The sequence below is a fragment of the Cydia fagiglandana genome, chromosome 9 (genome assembly GCF_963556715.1).
Source record: "Cydia fagiglandana chromosome 9, ilCydFagi1.1, whole genome shotgun sequence".
In the NCBI taxonomy this organism is placed as follows: domain Eukaryota; kingdom Metazoa; phylum Arthropoda; class Insecta; order Lepidoptera; family Tortricidae; genus Cydia; species Cydia fagiglandana.
The window spans coordinates 14,816,688-14,836,004 of NC_085940.1; the positions used below are offsets into that span (position 1 = coordinate 14,816,688).

Here is a 19,317-nt window from a genome sequence, read left to right on the forward strand (position 1 = left end):
ATTTCTGGATCCACGGACTTGCCACAATGGATTCCGCATCATCAATGTGTACAAATAGACGTTTTTTCACTTGTCAAATAGGTGCTTCGCCGCATCACTCAATGGCATCAGCATCATGCACAGATCAGACTCAAATAGCCCACATTTGGCACTTGTTCCATCAAGAGCGAGTAAGCGATTAACTATCGGCGATTTTCTCGCCCAAGAAACGAACAAAAGATTAGGATCCAGGGGGCCTAGCCAAAACACATTTCGAAAAAAGATATCGCTAACGAATCGATAAAAAATGTATGGGAATGACAGGTACCATAGATGAGTCTTTCGAAAAATATTAACGAATACAAAAATGTTAGCCAAGTTGCAATGTTGTAACGAAACGCAAAACTTTCGTTACCGGGATTCGCCATCTGTCATACATTGCCTAGCCAAGTGACACTTTTGACAAGCGAAATCAAATCGTTATCGCCTCCTAGGTGTAGCTACGTAGCGCGAGCTATCCCCTTGCAGATAACTTATCGAAGCACAAGAAAATACCGAATAATAGTGTTTGTAAATTAGAATTTGTAGTAAAAAGCATACTTCAACATCATTGTGGGCGGCGAACAACGCGGAAGTGTCGCTTAGACGCAGGCGCCGTCTGAAAAATCGCCTCTATTGAAACTGCTTAGGAAAGGACTGCTACGATCAAAGGATTGTGGGCCGTACGCAGCATTTCACCCAAAGGATTCAATGTGACCGAGGCGCTGAATATCTACCTATCTATAGTGACAGTGTCATGGAAAAATGGATTATGCACCCACAAATGCAACACGTAACAACGTCCCTACAAAGGTAAGAGTGAGTCAATAACTTATCCCTACTATACCTACTAAAAAGTATATAAAATATGTTATTAATGCTAAAATAACAAATGTGTTCCTGTTACGTCATCAAATATAAACCGATGAACGGTGTAGATTAAATTTGGTACCCATATGCACAATGGCAAGCACTTGTTTTTCAATAGGAAAGTGAATTGAATGTGTAAAGGCAAAGGTATATAGGTAAAGGCTTTACAAATATAGATAAAGACTCGGGAACAAATGTTCTTCACACAAATAAATGCCCTTCCCGGGACGCAAAACCATCACCTTCATAGGCAAGGTCACTAACAACTAGCAATGTTGTAGTGTCATCCCATTTTCTTAAATTGATTTGAAAGGGACGAGACTACAGTGTTGCTACTTTTTAATTTCTACAATTTCTTGTCGGACTGTACAGTAAGCTCAAGAAGACTTGTGTTGTGGGTACTTAGGGTACTTAGATAACTATATATAGATGGTCAAACCAATTTGTCAGTCAGTAAGAACCAGGAAAACTATACTCATAGTTATCTTTTGGGTGCTAGTACTAGTATATGACAAAGCTAGTATGATTATCTCCGTCTTTGTTTGAAATGAGACAGTCCTTTGACAAACTATACTTAAATACATAGACAACACCCATGACTCAGGTACAAAATATCTGTGCTCATTACACAAATTTCCTTACCGGGGATTCAAACTCAGGATTATCAGCTTAACCGGCAGGGTCACTATAGTCACTACCAACTAGGCCAGACGGGCTGTTGTCATACATATCAATTATCAACCATAGTATTGAAACTTTTTCATATTATGAAACATATTGTATATGACTTCTTTTGGCAGGCACAGGTACAGTCAGCTGAAGAGAAAAGGTACCAACCCTGCATACAAACTTCTATGTAGCGGTGGTACCTTTTCTCTGCAGCTGACTGTACCTACACACTATATAAAAATAATCTTAACATATACTTACACAAAACATTTAGTTTTTTTTGTCATGTGACTGGTAGAGAATAAGTATTATAACCAAATGTTACAAAGTTTGTTGAAAAACTAAGCATTCATTTTGTTTCAGGTGACTTGGATATTCATTGCAGCCTTGGCATATGAACCAATACTTTATGGTGCTCCAAAGCCAGGGTCAAGGGAAGAAACTATGTCACATGTACAACCACAAAAATATATTGAGTGTTGTTTTACTGTTTTAAAACACTGTACATAATATATGTACAAACAAGAATGCTTGGCTACTGATTTCATGCTGCCGGCAAAAAATACCTGCTGCATCTTTCATTAACAGATTTTCAATAAAATAAATTAACTTTTTAACCCAATCATTGTTTCATTTATTTATGGTGGTTACCACCTTAACTTTTGGTATGCTTAGGAGCAGATCTGCTCCCATGTATATACTTACCTATATTCAACTTTAAAAAAATGCATTAATTTTTAAAAGTTGTCTTTAAAAAACGACCGGTCTGGCCTAGTGGGTATTGACCCTGCCTGCTAAGCCGATGGTCCTGGGTTCGAATCCCAGTAAGGGCATTTATTTGTGTGATGAACACTAATATTTGTTCCTGAGTCATGGGTGTTTTCTATGTATATAAGTATGTATTTGTCTATATAAGTATGTGTAAGTTATTTATTTTATTTTATTTAATTATGATTGATATATAAATTACAAATTTTTGACAGGAGCATACAAAAGGTTAAATATGAACAAAAAGCAAAGACAGTAGGTAATAAAACAATAATATTAAGTAACAATATGATTTATTAGTTTTGGTTTCACAGGCAGCTTTTATCTTATCTAATGCATAACATCTATGTATTCAATGTCCGCTTGACTTTTGTTAATTTCGAAAATGTTTGAAGTCTATGAAGTAAATGATTTCACTGAGGTTACACTGATTCGGGCAAACCTGTCCACAATTTCACTTCACGGTTTGAATCATTACTAACGCTTAAAGTATTGTCTCTTCTGGTCAAGTAAGCCAGCAGTGCATGTCCTTAGCACTGGTAACTGTCATGAAGATTGCAGCGGCAGCTTTGACTGTACGTGCCAACTTGGCGAGGACTTCTCAGCGTGGAAGAAGAGCCCGCGGAGTCCGCTCTTGCCCGCTCTGGCTGCGCCGCCGCCTTGGTTGGGGCTGCGGGGACGACGGCTGTCTGAAATTGTTAAACTTTAGGTCAAAATTATATGCAATTAACAACACACTTTTCAAATATTACACTATATAGAGTTATTTTATCACGAAATTGTGATTAATTAAGTTAGACAAATACCAAAATATTTAATTTGCTTACCGATAAAACAATTATTTTCTCCAAAATTAGATTCGCTGTTCACTTGACACTCTTGACAGCTGACAGATGACGTTTCTTGACGGTTTTGAACGAGAACCACAGACAAAAATTAATTTTTACCGACTTGGCGCGTAGCTTGAGCGTTAACTAAAAAGATTGCCTCTTGGCTAGGTTATTATAAACATTATCGACCAGTCGCTCGCGATCGTAGAGATCGAATCGACACGGAGCGAATGTAATTTGGCTACGGGCCCAGGCCGCGTAGCCAAGATCAAGGCCTGTTCACTTCCTAAGAAAGTTATGTCCCCAAATAATTGCGCATGTGTGCGCCTGAAGCTTCTATGTGTGCGTTGGCCTCCGAGAAAAAGTTGCGAGTAATAAAAATAAAAACATTTTTCTACAGCAACATTGCTCCCAACTCTGATTTAAATTATCACGAATTTTATACATAATTAATCATAAAACGGGACTTAAAACGCTTAAAACTTAATTACACGCGATTAAGTTTTATAATGAATATTTGCTTCCAACTGTCTTTATCAATATTCATAAAATATATGGAGGGTAGATACGTCTACCCACCATAATAAAAAAATATATTTGTCAATGACTCTGTCCAACTGCTGTGGTTAAAGTTCATAACGAAAATTTTATTTATTAAATCTTTAAATAATAAATACAACGTAGCGGTACAACCACTTAAGACTGTAAGTCTGTACCTACATAGATTACAGCAACGCACATAGAAAATGTGCTAAATGCGGAGCAACGGCTGTTGAAGCAGCCAGAGTGAAATTTATACAGCTTTAGTGGGTTCAGAAGGAACCGAGTCATAACGCATCTGGAAAGCGTATTAATTAACCGTGAAGAAATGTATGAATGAATACAAGTTAGAAATCTGTGTAAAATGCCGTGTGTAAAGTGTAGTGTATCTGTGTGTAAAGTGTAATAGGTAGGCATGCCTAATGTTATTTGTATAATACTGAAAACTTTGTGAATGCGCTTTATTAATGTCTATTTTTATTAAGTTGTCAGGGTTTAATTTTCAGTGTATATTTCTATATGTAAAACATAATACAATGTTATAAACATAAATATGCCTTTTATTTAAATCAATAGATAATACCACAAACAAGGGGTAATATTTGCATCTTTCATATATTTCGTGATATGAAGATAACAAATATGTTTATCAACATAATTACTATATACCTATAATACCAATACCCGCCAGGCTAAACCGGTTGTCAACTTTAGTTCCATTGGTACACATCGAGGGCGCCAGTAGTATAAACGTATAAACGGTTGGGGACATTTTTTTGTATGGAGTTACCGTTCTTCTCCTAGTGAGTATTATATTCTTTGGCCAAGATGCCAATCGCTTACGCTCCGTAGCGATCGAAACGCAACTGTCACTGTCACACTAATATGGAAGAGTGATAGAGAGACATCATGCTTTTCGCTGTCGAAGCGATAGCGATTGTAACCTTGGCTAGGCCGGCTGTGTTAGTAAAAGAGACACATATATTAATAGTTCATCGCTGGCTGTTCACACTGCCGGCGAGAACACTCGCTCTACTAGTTTGTCGCCGGGATAAGATAAAACTAGCTCAGCGGTACTCGTTCGGCGATGCTCGCTTCGTAGTTAGAACTCCAGCTGCGAGACCAATCAGTCTGCGTGTTCGGCTACGCTGCACCGCCCGAGCGAGTGGCGCGAGTAATAATAGCCCGTCGCACTCGAACACTCGCCTATAGCCGAGCGACAAAACTATTGGAGCTAACACTCGCTTCTCGCCGCTCGCCCACTCGTTTCTAGTTTATCGTTCTACTCGCTTATCGCTCATCGTCGGCGGTGGGACAAGTGCCTTTACCGCTGAATCTCAATTTTTATTTTTGTTGTAGGTATATCTGCAGGGGGCCTAGCCAAGATAAAAATCGTACTGTGAGCTGCAAAAGAATCACTTTACGAATGGATTTAATTTATAAATTAAAATTGGTCAGAGCGCGACCATTTGGAAGTTAAGATGAACGCCATGTCGCTGTCGACGGCAAGCGGTGCGGTAGTACGAGTAGTACCTACGTACGCAGCCATGGGCGTTATACCAAGAACATACTTTATTAGTTAGGAGCGGCAATGGTTTGTGAGCCCAAGTCGTCCTGTATGCTCCATGTAGAGGGCGTGATCGGCGACTGAACCAGTAGCCGTATATCATTTCATATTTACGCCGATACAAGGCATTTTTTTCTGAATCAGACATGTTAATGCATGTTAATAGTCTCAATTAGAACTGTTGCCTACGATGATTGCAAGTTAATCAAAAGCAATTTATGTTTTGTCTAAAAGAAAAAAGGTATGTCGTGGTTAAAATACCGCCTGCTTTTGTACAACATTGTATAGAGACTGAGACAGTGGGCCCGATTCGGATTATGAAATAGACATCTATTAGACATCACCAAGATACGATAACGATATGTTTAAGATCTAACCTGTCAAAATTGACATTTGCGCGATTCTGGCTGGAGATACTCTTGAACGATTTCCAGAGGATATGACTTAGAGATCTAATTCACATCTAATAGATATCTTACTCTATCTAACGTAAAAGTGACATTACTTGCCCGAATTGTGCTGCAAAAGAGAACTAGTTGATATCGAAACTATAACGTATCTAGCCTTGTGCCTACATTTGTCCTACCCAAAGGACATAGAACACCTCTATGTATGCGACATATAGTTTAACTTAAAAATACGAGTAGGTAGGAGGCTAGAATGGATCTAGAACGTGTCGTCTCTTGTGAATATCTTGAAGTTCGAATACGGCAGAGTAACCTGTCTCCAAACATGGGAACCATGTTCGATTTACGATGGCCGTTTCACATAGTGTGGAATATGACACTTATGGAAACACGTCCACATTGATTTAAATTCGTTGACAGCAAATATTGTGATTCTTCAAGTTATCTGCTTGAGTCCTGCTTGACATATAAGTATATACGTAAGGGGCTCACATATTACTAGTTCGCAGAACGATATCAGCCTGTCAGATAAACGCAAAAGGTGACAGTTCCGAACAACTGACAGACTGATATCGTCCGGCGAACTGGTAGTTAATCTGTGGGCCTATTGAGGTCTACAGACAAAGCGAATAGGTACACTCTAACTGAAAGAACATTTATAATATAAAAATATCAATTTATTAATGCCTATTATATTGTAAAATTTTCTGTACTTCGGTCCATAATGTGGCCGAATGTTTTGGTATTCGGCTAAATCACTATTCGTTCGTGGCACCTCTATCTGCGTTACACTTAATAGTTGTGCCGTTCTCGAGAACGTTCTGTATGGATCATTCACACTTGGGGCTCAAGGATTAAAGTAATAATCATTTAAACAGACGGCTTTAAACATGATGGCTGACATTTCAAACAAGACAACTAAATCTCGCCAACAGCCATGCATACTCGCAAATTATTCAAAACAAAGACACTATTTTTTTTCGGAAACACCTTTTTCATGTTTGTGAACTATTTGCTACAACCACTACTACTTTTATCACGATGTACTTACGTCATTAAATTTTGAACCTTATTTTAACCAACTAAAAGGTGTTTATTCCCTATTTGTTTATTCGCAGAATTTCATCATAGATCTAGTCTTGTGGAAACAGGTTTTCTTTTTAAATAGTCTTCCTTATGTTCCCCGCGGCTCGTCTGAACTTCTTGATGATAAGAATTTATTAAGGATTACCTTAAAGGGATGACGCTACAAGGTGTCCTAGTACGAACAACAACAAATTTACGTGACCATTATCAGACCTTAACTCGTTGCCATAAGGTTCACAAATAGCCAATAAATGTGTTGAAGATACAGGCTGCTTGTTTTATAAATGAAAGTTTTTGCAAGGAATACCGCGTTATGTTTTGCTTGAAGAGTTTAATTCACTTAACATAACTTGAATTTGAAGCCTCAGCCGGTTATATCTCATAGATACTTAATACTATGGCCTTACATGTTGTTGGTTGTAAAATATGAACCTTTGGAGTGGATTTTCATTTAAATATGATTACGTTCTAGTCCTTAAAATGGGCGAGAAGATCATGCAAGAATGTGATAAATTGTTTGAAGAGTTATACAATAGTAGATACAATAATGTAATATTATATGTATAGCTCTTCAAAGTAGGTATCTTATGTATCATAAGATACAAGTGCGAAAAGTAGGAGATTCGCAATTAGTGGCGTTAAATTCAAACACGACCGAAGGGATGTACTTACATTATTTTAATGCTTTAAATAAATAATGTCGACAAAAAACCACACTGCAAAATGAATATTAATCCTAAGATTTCTCAAGTAACATAATTATCTTCTCACACACATCGATTTAATTTAATCCCACCCAATCACACACTAACGACAATAATGTAACATCTCTAATGATACATTAAAGCTGTAATAAAATTACGATACACCGTCTATCTACTTAAATTAAGTAACGTTATGTCAGAATATCGGATCAATGGCCTAAAGCATGTTATCATAATATTACTGCCAGGGTTGGCACCTAACATTATGAATATTAATATCGGCTGTCATTTGTCAAGTGAGGTAGACATTGCGTGCTAACATTGTTTGAGATTTGCAAATAAAATCGCTATAATAACTAGGGGAAATATTCACCTAGGAATAATTATAATCATTTAATTATTTCAACATTGAAAAGTTTCATATCCGCTAATATTTTTTTATGCAGAATTTTAAATTGACATCCCTACCGGACGTGGCAAAAAAAGGATCGATTACTTTATAAATAGAATCTCGTTTAAGAAATAATTTGCTGTGTCAAAAGTGTATGTGAAAAATATCAGGATTAATTGCAAAGTAAAAAACACCTTACCTATCAAAATAATAGTAGGTTTGTCTATATTATACAGGGTACACTTTTTACCTTCCTATCTTTATGAAGCATAAATTAATACTTAAATGAATATCTGGCCTAAGTAATCTACGGTTACAGTCTTACAATAATACCTACCTACAGCCTACCTACCTAATTATGTTAACTCTATCTTTAAATTAATGTTCACCTTACAAAGTGACGCGTTACTTTTTGCATCTACATAATTGTTTTAAATTATGAAGCACGCTCTATAATACAAAATTAAAGTTGATACAGTCAGTGTCAAATAATTATACCTGTAGAAACAAAAGTTACCACAGTATTTTGACTTTAAAGGGGAACGTACAATAAATCCAGTTGGACCACAGTTTGTAGTATTTATTGTACAATTTTTTTTAATTTACGTAAATTATGGTCAAGTTTTTTGTACAGTTGACGTCAATGTAATGGTTTAAGTATAGTCAAGAAAAAGATGCAAAAGTGTGAACATATCTATGAAGTCGACGACTGTACGGCGGTCAATAATTCAACGGGTCTAATATTATTATATTATACAATACTCAATAATTATAACTGTACAAAACTGAATAAATATCTTAGCGCCACTTGCATCATCCCATTAACTCGGGGTTAACCGGTTAAACCTGGAGTTACCATGGTTACCAGTACAATTTGACATTGGGTTAACGGTTTAACGGGTTAACCCCGAGTTAGTGGGATGGTGCAAGTGGCACTTAATTCGGTTACCGCGATAGTTGCTCATTAAAAAGAATTTTACGCGTTTTATTTCATGTGCAAAACACAATTTAATTTAATCAGGGTCGGTAAAAAAGCTAAATGTTGCTTAATGCCCACCGTTTACTGGAGGTGTGATTAAACCTGTACTTTACTTCCATTTCAGTCATAATGGGTTTCGATTAATTTTTTACTATTGGTTTCTATTCTAGGAAGTATTATTTTCACGCCAATACAGCTGTGCCCCCTGTGTGTGTACTACCGTGCCCCCGCCAAGTCCAGCAAAATAAAGAGGCACGGCCGTACCATTTTTTTCTCGAAGCCATTCAGGCCATTTTCGACATCTGGTAACTTTGTGCTGTTGGTATTAGGTACTCGGTATGATAAAGACAATAATTCTGAAACATTCGAGACAGTTAATAAATGATGACTGAATGATGGACATCATGATTCGAATGTTAAAATAAATGAAATGATTGACAAAACTAGAAGTATATACCAACACTAGTATTTATTTTATATAGGTAGATCTACATACATCGCCATACCTAATATATAATTTAACGTAAGCTGAAATGCGTGTAAAAAAGAAAGAAGAAACTCGAATAAATAAAAGTAAGCAGTAAGTAAGTAACAGCCAAAACAGTAACCAAACTTAAGAAAGAAATAAAATAAATCTTTAAATTACAAAAAATACGAATGTCTACGAAATTACCATACTTCAAATATGTTTGGCGAAAGTAATAAATCTAATGAAAAGCAAAAAGCGCTTGCTTCATCCGAAGTCTTATTAAATTGCGAGTATATTAATATATGTACATGTTACATGTTCTAGTTTGAAATTTCTTCCAGGACATTAACTCTTAGTTTATCTCTTAATATTTTTTTGCTATGAAATTAATATTGACTAGAGACGTTATTGTAATGACATAAGAACTACATTCGCACTGTAAAGGATCGAGTCTTATCTAGTCATAGATAAATCTGTCTGTCAGTGTTGTTGGCAAGTTAATTAATAATTCTTCTATCTTCTTATTATTTTGATGACTTCAGTAGTTATTGACCCTCTAGCGAGGGCCCGAGTGTAAAAACTGTCAGTAAAAAAGATGAATAATTATTTTGTAAGTTATAACTTACAGGTGTTTTGACTTCTGTCTAAACTGTAGTAGCTAATAAGTATTTTTTTGTTATATAAGCTCAAGTTTGCTCCAGTTAGACAGCTTCCGTTGATGGATCAGGGAAGATCAATTTATGTATGGTTGACGAATGATATTCGAGCCATATAATTTTGATGATACTACAGTCCAAGCTTTGTAAGGATTGACATTTATCAGTCAACCCTTACAAAAAATATTTAAAGATACAGAAAATAAAGCTATTAAGTTAAAATTATTTTTAAGAAAATTTTGTATTATGTCATTCATTCAAGTTGAGTTATTCCAAAAAAACTTGTCTTGTTATTAAAACGACGTAAGTGCTGTGGCGCACTCGGCCAGTTTTTAAAATCATTTAAAATATTTTACTAGATGTAAACTAAATCTTGCTGGTAGAGTTTACCATAAATTATGTGTCACGTTCCGCCAAAGGGCATTGTAATTATTTTAACATGCAAGCAGTGTCGTTCAACACTTACTTATGCTTTGTTTTGTGTCATTATTAAAATGACATAATTTGTTTAAGAGCCATTTTTACATCTTTTTATCATAAGATTTAAAACGGCGTATTTCTTAGTCACTGCTGATTGACGCAAAATTGTAGTTTTTTATGTTCAATCATTGCACATTTTAATCAACAGCAAGTACCACGAAGATTTTACACTGAAAGTAGACTACCAAGAGTATCAAGTCAATTCGAACGTACATTATGACATCTAAATGTTTTCATTCCGTTATCGTGCATTTCGCTCTTACTTATCCGTACATGAATTGGCGCGAGCAAGACGAGCGATCACTTAATTACATCACTCTTTATATCTATTGTACCTCACATGAACGGATGAATTCACAAACATCTTAACAAGCCAAAGTTCCAAAAATTGATTTACACGACCTTATTGTCAGTGTCTTAGAGGCATGTAAATATATTTTTTGGAACGATGGATTGTCAGAGTAATAGGGCCCGAGGGCCTACCGTGAACCACGTTCGACGTGTTGCCTTGTCACACTTACGTAGGAAGTTACAAGTGAGAGAGGGAGGCAACACGTCGAACTTGGTTTGCGGTAGGCCCCCAGGTCAAGTCTAATTTCTGTATAAAAAAAAGGATTGTTAACAAAGATGATTGTGAGCTCGACTGTACCAATCATTGATTATAAAGAGGCACGACTGAAATGTTCGCGATTCATGACTCAGAATTTTAATTGTCATGAAAACAATGTTCAACAATCAAGCAAACTTGGTAGTATTTACGAATCAATATGGCAGCAAAAACCTTTGATGATTTAGATGTTTAACATCTTAAGTCAAAAAGGTATACAGTATGTCTCTGACCATGGGGCTTTAATTCCAGGGCTGCCATGGCGTGATTTTACTCGCTAAAACGAAGCTACTTTTACTACGGGACCAACCCCAAAATCGGGGAAATAATTTGTGCTTTTCCATAGAAAACGTCGACATCTAATCAGCCAAAATGTATGAAAAAGTAAAAAAAAAATCAGGATTTCGGGGTTGGTGCCATAATAAAAGTAGCTCAGTTTAGCAAGTAGAATCGAGCCCTGGATTCAAAGCCCCATGGTCAGTAACACCCTGTATATACATACTCATATTATATTTAGGTACTGCTTTTTGACTTCGAATTGATCTTACCATTAATTGGCCTTACGTCAGCAGGGTTTATCTGAAGCAAACATTTGTTTAAAGATTTACGCGATCACTATTATTAAAGCTATGGGAAACGGAAACATGCGCATTGTCAGTAAACAACTTCTTTTACTTGCGTTTAGTCAGTCAATGCAAATTCCATGTGAGACCAATCAACTAGAAAGTTAATTACTTGACCTCCGCAATAATTGCCCAGTCGGAGGCTGATATAGAAAACTTCTAGACTAGAATTCAGTAATGTCAAATGTCCTGCAAATCTTGTTACTTCTGCACTTTTACTTTCATTTAGTCTTTGCTAAGCTCTAGAGTCTAGACTAGTCTAGAACACTAGAGCTATAAACGCATTAAGGTGGTTCTCCTTGCTCGATTTTCATACAACTTTCTTGGCACCCTAGCTCCTATTATATAGGGTTTCTTCACTTGTATATGTAATGTTTGGGTAGTATATATATTTCTGTCTTCGCAGAACGTAAAAAAATACTAGATTTTGATTAAAATTATTAAGAAAAAAGCCTTTGAATATTGGTAAAAATTTGCCCCATTGCTTGTTTGTGTGAGTGATGCTTATAGTGTAGGTGTAATTCTAACATGGCGACTTCATTTGACAAGCAATCATTTTTAATTTATCAAAGGTGTAACAGATGGCACTTTAAAACCGCAACACAGATTACCTGTGTATTTTGTTTTATTTTCACTCAATAGAGGGAGATATATTTAATGCACAAAGCATGTTACGAGTATACTCATTTAAGAGTCTCCTTTCTGATATAATTTCATTCCCAGATTTAATATAACTTAATAATTATTATGATTATTACACAATAAAATACATTTATATAACTATACATTTAATAGAAAGGTCAGTCCAAACAATCATTCGCGTAACGGTCGTCCACCGAAAAGCCTTGTGAATTCTGCTTTCGGTTCGGCAGAAATATAAATGTTCGCTGGAAAAGCCTATATTTATTGTAACAATGATTTTTAAACTAAAATACCTAGCTATATTTTTCTCAAAAATATATAGGTATGTGGAAAAAAATGTCATCTTCTTGTAAATAAACAAGATTCTATATGTTCTACTTGTGCATAACAATAACATTAGTAGATTATTAACCAAGTGATCATTTCTTGTTGAATTTTTTTTCAAAAATGTTGCCTTTCACCCGAGTTAAAACACTCTACTTTTCATTTCGCATATAAGGAAAGTAAAATGCATGTGTTTTTTAAATACATTTTTATACTAGGTATTTTTGAGAGTAGGTACTTTCAATTAACAATTTGGCCAAAAGTAATATCGTTATTTATGGAATGGGGAGTCAAATATCAGAATGGAAATTGTTATACATCCATTTATACCCAAATTTCAATTCCTTATTGTAAAAAGAATAATAAAATCGTACTTGGAATTGGAACCTAAACTGCTCTAGTGCAGAAACGTAGGGTAAACCGGGTGCAATAGTACCACGGGGCAATAGTACCATCGTTATTATCTTCACAATTACAACGAAATATGAATATGTGGGTATATACGATAAAGCCCAATACTTGTCTGGACCCGCTCACTTAGTGTAGTAAATAAAGGTAGTGGACCCCGCAGTAATTCCTCAGCCAGAAAAAGCTTTACAGTATGATAAAGTATCAATAAATAAAAAGTATTGTATAAATTTCCAAAGAACAATAATAATAGTATTTAAGTAAATATCTAAAGTCTTAAATCGTTAATATCTTTTTAAGGAAAATTGCTCCGTTTAAACTTTCTTCTCCGGACATGTTCATGTAACGTATTGCAACAATATATGAAATATCAAAAAAAAATCCCCGCAGAAATACCAATATTAACAAAATATATTTTTTTGGCGTGGCTTGGACCGGAAAATTGCTCAGTCTAATTTTTTCACTGGAATGCCATTTTATTGCCGATTTATACATACAAATTGAAAATCTAAAAAATTTACCATGTAACTATACTTTTTTTCAGAAATTGCCTTTTTACTCGCTGTGGAAAATTTCTCTATCCATTTTATTTATTGAATTAAGTTCACAGTTTTCTTTCCATTCAACTATAAAAACATCCAAAAAAATAACGAGCGTATTCAAAACTAAACATATCGGGAGCAGTGTATAGGAGCGGGGTGTACAAGGGATGACAGTTCTTTTGGATATTTTGGATTTAAGTATATACGTGACTACTTAGTATATATTAAAAAAGAAATCAGGCTGAGAAATTTTCCACTCTCAGTTTTTTATAGTTCTAAAATACATAAACTTGGGTATGCATTTTTTTTGGATTTTCTTACCCACTACGCCAAATTATATTCTAAGATCATATAAGAAGGAAAAAATGGCAGAGCAATTTTCCGATGAAAATGAGCGCCAAAAAAGGAATTATCGTAAAAAAAATATTCTCATGTTTGACAAAAGTTGTAGATTTTTTTCTAGTATCAGATACTGATACAAATAACTTATTTGGTAAAATAATTTTGGACGGAGGAATTACTCGGTTCAATATATAAACAGATTTGTATTTTTACGTATAAATACCTAACTTAGGAGTGGTTTTTTTTTGGATATTTATATGTTAGTTTCGGCTCATACTATACAATAACCAAGCAAAATTTCATCGACTGAGAAATTAATGCATGGGTCTCCATACAACAACTTGCTTCGTTTACTACACTACACTAGTCGGCCGCTCGCTGCGACGCGGAACGGAGGTGCGCGGAGACCATTTTTGTTTTCGAGTGATCAAAGTAAGTATTTACGAGAAATATTTTGTCATATTATTCAAAACCAAATAATCCTAGAGTTAGATTGGTATTAGATTATGATTAGTTAGTTATCAAAGTTTCTTTTGTGGGACAGTATGGGGATGAGTTAGGTAAAGGAATTGAAATATAAGTACTTTATGTAATTTTGGGTACTCGGGGGCATTAGTAACTATGTGAGCCGGGGACAATTGTACCGTTACAATTGACACCGCGGTACAAACGACTCCTTAACAACGTTACCAAAAATATTAAAAAAGCATTAGGAGAAACCAAAAATAAAGGAAAAATATGAGACGGAAAAAGCAAAAGGGAAGGGAAAAGGCAAGGTAATAGACAAGGGGAAAGGGACCGGAAAAGGAAAAAATATTCAACGACAAGGAGGATTCTGTAGAAGAATACTATTGCCTAGTCTGTGGTGAGCCTTATAGTATAAGCAGATCCAATGAAACATGGGTGCAATGTGATAATTGTCAATTGTGGGCTCATGAAGAGTGTACTGACCAGGGCCCTATTTCACCAACTACGACAGGTATGGCAATTGTCAAAAAATGACAGACCTCTGTTTTACCACACCGACATTTGTCAGTGACATATGTCGAGTGACAATTGACAAGTGACAGGTGACAATTTTGTAGATTGTTTTGTATAGAATTTCATATAAACATGACAGGTATTTTGGTACAATTGTCCATCTTAAATTTAATGACAATTATTTTGTGAAACAAGGGTAATTTTTACTAGTCGATATATTTGTCAATTCTTGACAAGATATCGTTAATTGCTTTCTGTGTACCGTGTTGTCATCACTAACATGATATTGATTGAGATCCCAATCCCACCTAATGCAGCGTACCTACATTATTTGTTGACAAGGCGTGAAAGCATTATTTTTTTGTTACTTTTAAGTTATTTTTTCTGCAAATGCAAGTGCAGTGACGTCAAAGTAGAAATCTATTCTTACCTACTTTATGTATTCCCTTGTATAAGAATGTCACCTCTGTTACTTTCGCGTAGATTCATTTTCTAACCAAAACCCTAACTTTACCGTTAGTGCCCAACTTCGCCCAAGTAAATTATAAAAAAAACAATACCTACCTATTTACCTAAACATACCTAATTTCGCTACCTGTCCCCAACTCAATCAAAACTATACTGAAACTTATTCCAAATCCTAAATGTTGAAGTACTAAACGCCTTCGTAGGCAACAATTACTATTTATAGTGTTATTATGATTTCATGCTTGTTAAGAAGAATTTAAAAGCGATTTTTATTTGTACCCTAAAGGCGAATTTAGGGTACAAAGTTTGTTTTGCCAACGTTTGCCAATAACGGGGTTTGCTAACAACGAAAACACTACAATTGTCACCTAAGCCTGACACAGCTCCGATTTCATGTCAAGAATTCCCGACAAATTGACAAACATGTCGACTTATAAAAACTACTCTTGATTCATCAAATCATTGTCATTAAATGAAAGATTGACAATTGTAACTAAAGGCGTGTCAAGTTTATAAGCATTTCTATACAAAAACAGTCTACTAAATTGTCACTTGTCACCTGTCACTTGGCAATTGACACTCGACATATGTCACTGTCGGCTTGGTGAAATAGGGGCCAGGAATTGAGTTACACTTGTCATAATTGTGAGTAGCGATTATCTTACTATGAGATATGTTAGTTTAAGGTTCCTTAAAGAGCATTCGCTCATCAGACACGTAAACGTACATTTATTTATGAATTGGAAAAAAAAAACACCTCAAGCAAGCGGTGTGACTTGTCATAACGCACGCACAATATTAACTTTAATAAACGTAAAGTATCAGAATTTCACATTTTTTGTTGGATTTTACAAAAAAAAATAAGTAAAATACGATAACCCCTAATTCCGGAACCAGTTCCGGAATTCCGGAATTCGAATCCAATATCGAAAATCAGTTCCGGAATTGGAGACCATCCGATATTGCAAGCCCTAATTGTAACACAAGGAATCATTGACCAAAAACGGGATTTTCTACCATATTCTTACCGTTAACAACAATTACCCTCAAAAATACGTAAATCAATAACCTACTATTTCATATGTAGGTACGTACAGTTTTGGTTCAACTCCTATACATTCTGAACTAGGAACCATTATCCAAAAAATGGTACTATTGCCCCCGGTCTACCCTATCATTTCCTGCACACCTTTTACAACAACAATGACCGTCTTTCATAGCATGCGAAATGAAACGGATATTTCTTGTTTTCTTTGCATTAGCATTTTTCTCTCGATAATTTAATCAATTTGCAACATAAGTATTAGAAGAATCGTCATAAATTCATAAATAACAAAATATAAAAGGACATACATTTATAGAAGGTTTCCCCGCGCGACGTTGCCAATTGGTTTAAAGGGCAACATGCTCGCAACGTTTGGATGTCAATAATTCGACAATGAAAAATTATATTTCAAATCAATTCAAACTTGATATTTTTGACAGTAATGGGTTACTTACTTAAATAAGAAGGCATATTTCGCCCGGGTCTACTATGGTCAAATGGTCTAGTGGCTTTTAGCTAATGAGTATAAGTCTAATAAGTTGAACAGCATGACAGGGTTCAAACCACGAACAAAGACTCTTTTCTTTTTGTATTTATTTTATTTCATTTTTTTGGCTTTTTATGACCTTATTTTTTATCACATGATTATTTTACGATTTTTAATCATTATCAAACGGGACTTACCTAATCGCGTATAATTAAGTTTTTAAAATTTACCTCCGAGTTCCAACGTTCCGATGGCGTAGTCTCCGTGGTTGTCGGGTCGGGCTCTTAGTTCTCTTAGACAACGGGGACGGAAAAGTTGGAGGTACATTTTAAAAACTTAACTAAAACGGTTAAGTACTGTTTTTCTAAATAATAATATAATGTATAGTATTTATTTTAACTCTAAATTAGTTTTAATAGGTATATATATATTAGAAAAGGTGGAAAGGCTGACCATATAGTCATCCAGCGTGGAAATGCTCTCAATATCCTTTAGCATTGCATTTTCTAAAAACCTATCTAGATAGAACATTAGGTGTTTATGTAAAATGGTAACTATGTATAATTTCAATAAAATGTAGGTAAAGGTATACTTACTTACTTTATAGTTCGTTTTTTTTAGCTTTAGAAATAAGGTAAACAATCTTGATGCGTCTTTTAATTGAAAAACACATTTTAAAAATAAGTTACGGCAAATATGTAACAATTATGAATCTAATACGATCATTTATAATCTTCTGCTTTCATAAGTAATAGTTACCGATTTTTTAAAAACGTTTTTCTATTAAAAGACATGTCAAGATCGCTTACCTTCTTTGTAGTTCTTTCTAATGCTTAAAAAAACGAACTATAGTTAGGTATAGTTTTTAGGACTGACCAACAATGACTACGATATTTACGATAGGTACAGAAAGTAAGGCTGACTGCTGTATAAACGTAAGGAAACATAATTATAATTATGTACAACAATATATAAGGTATACCTAAATGAACGAGTTCACATCCCATCATAATCACAATATTTTATTGTGTTTAAAGAACGATATATATTTTGATTTTTTCTGTTTCTCATTTCTTCCCCAACAATGTGACTCACACGCCAGCTTAGTAGTGTTACGTTACTACTAAGGTAACGTTAAAAGCGTTTTTTTAATTTTAGGTACCTAATATAATTTGCGTCATTTTCAATTGATAATAAGAATAACAATATATAAATTATAAAACTTTTCATAAAATAAAAATAAAAAACAAAAAAAATAAGCACCGTCGTGATTTGAACCCAGAATCATTGTAACTAGCTTAAATTTATTCAAAACAGATGTTGTGGGTGCCACAAGCACATGACAATTTACGTTTCAAAATTCCAGTTGGTTCCAAGTTACTTGTCAATGTCACAAATAAGAATTTAAATTCTAAATTGTTTTTACAAAAAATAAAATTTCATGCGCTGCACTGCGCCCTCTAGGATACTTTATTGTAACATTCCAAATCTACTGACATTTGACACTGACTTTAGGTATGTAAGTGTGCGTGAATGCAAGAAATTGCAATATTTTGCAGTTGGATTCCGGTAATAACGAAATGAGACAATGTTGAGTTGAACATGTCTCGATTTGGATGTAGTATTTTTTATAGTTTTCGCACATATCAACACATCTTATGAAACTTTGTATTTTGGGAGAAATAGTGAAAATCCACAATTCGTGCACAGTGACGCCATCTTTTGGCTGATAATCGGCATCCCATCCCTAGACATCCACCTTAAGTGAACGTTAAACCATACTTTGTAATATATGCAGACATATGTAAATAATGTATTTACCCACAATCCCCATAGAAATAGGCACATAGATCTAATTTAAGGATGTCCGGCCCGGAGCTTCCGGCGCATCGTTTTCTATGGAAAGCATCACGTGATCATCTGTCATGTCATAGAAAAGTAAGCCCCGGAAGCTCCGGACCAGGCACGGCCCGATCTAACGTCAGCCATCCTTTACGAGCTACCTTCAAAGGATTCTGTCACCAAAATTCGCATCTGGCAGCTATTTCCCACTGAATCTTAGCACTTGAAAGTAGTTCCCATATATTTTAGCAATCTTTACATGCTCGTCTAGCCTTTTTTTACTCCAAGCTTGGCAACACTTCTCCGACGCTCTTCATAAAGCGTAGCACTTAAATGTAGTCCCGGAGCGGAAACGACATAAAAAAAAACGAATTTAAACATCCTCGTACTTATGTCCTATGTCCCAGTGCTCGTGCTTCGTCCATTGGCGTATTAGCCATTCGGATTATCGTGAACAAGTGGTCAATTTACATTCTTAGCCAGTTTGTGTATTGCGTGACCGCGCAGTGTGTCTTGGACTTTCTACAGGGTGACACAAATTGCGTCCATTACTCGCTAAGCGATGTCGCCGG

General features: G+C 35.2%; 1 protein-coding gene and 2 long non-coding RNA genes across 3 annotated transcripts in view; 1 reads left to right on the plus strand and 2 right to left on the minus strand.

Annotated features, from left to right (window-relative positions):
* LOC134667444 (uncharacterized) overlaps nucleotides 1-19,317 on the minus strand; it is a 49,424-nt gene that overhangs the window by 6,621 nt on the left and 23,486 nt on the right. The gene's annotated exons all lie outside the window — the stretch shown is intronic.
* On the plus strand, nucleotides 319-2,179 carry LOC134667704 (uncharacterized). Its single transcript, XR_010098674.1, has 2 exons — nucleotides 319-831; nucleotides 1,921-2,179. It is a non-coding gene; the product is annotated as an uncharacterized LOC134667704 (long non-coding RNA).
* On the minus strand, nucleotides 2,602-3,402 carry LOC134667705 (uncharacterized). The gene is made up of 2 exons (XR_010098675.1): nucleotides 3,153-3,402; nucleotides 2,602-3,014 (listed from the first exon to the last, which is right to left on the minus strand). It is a non-coding gene; the product is annotated as an uncharacterized LOC134667705 (long non-coding RNA).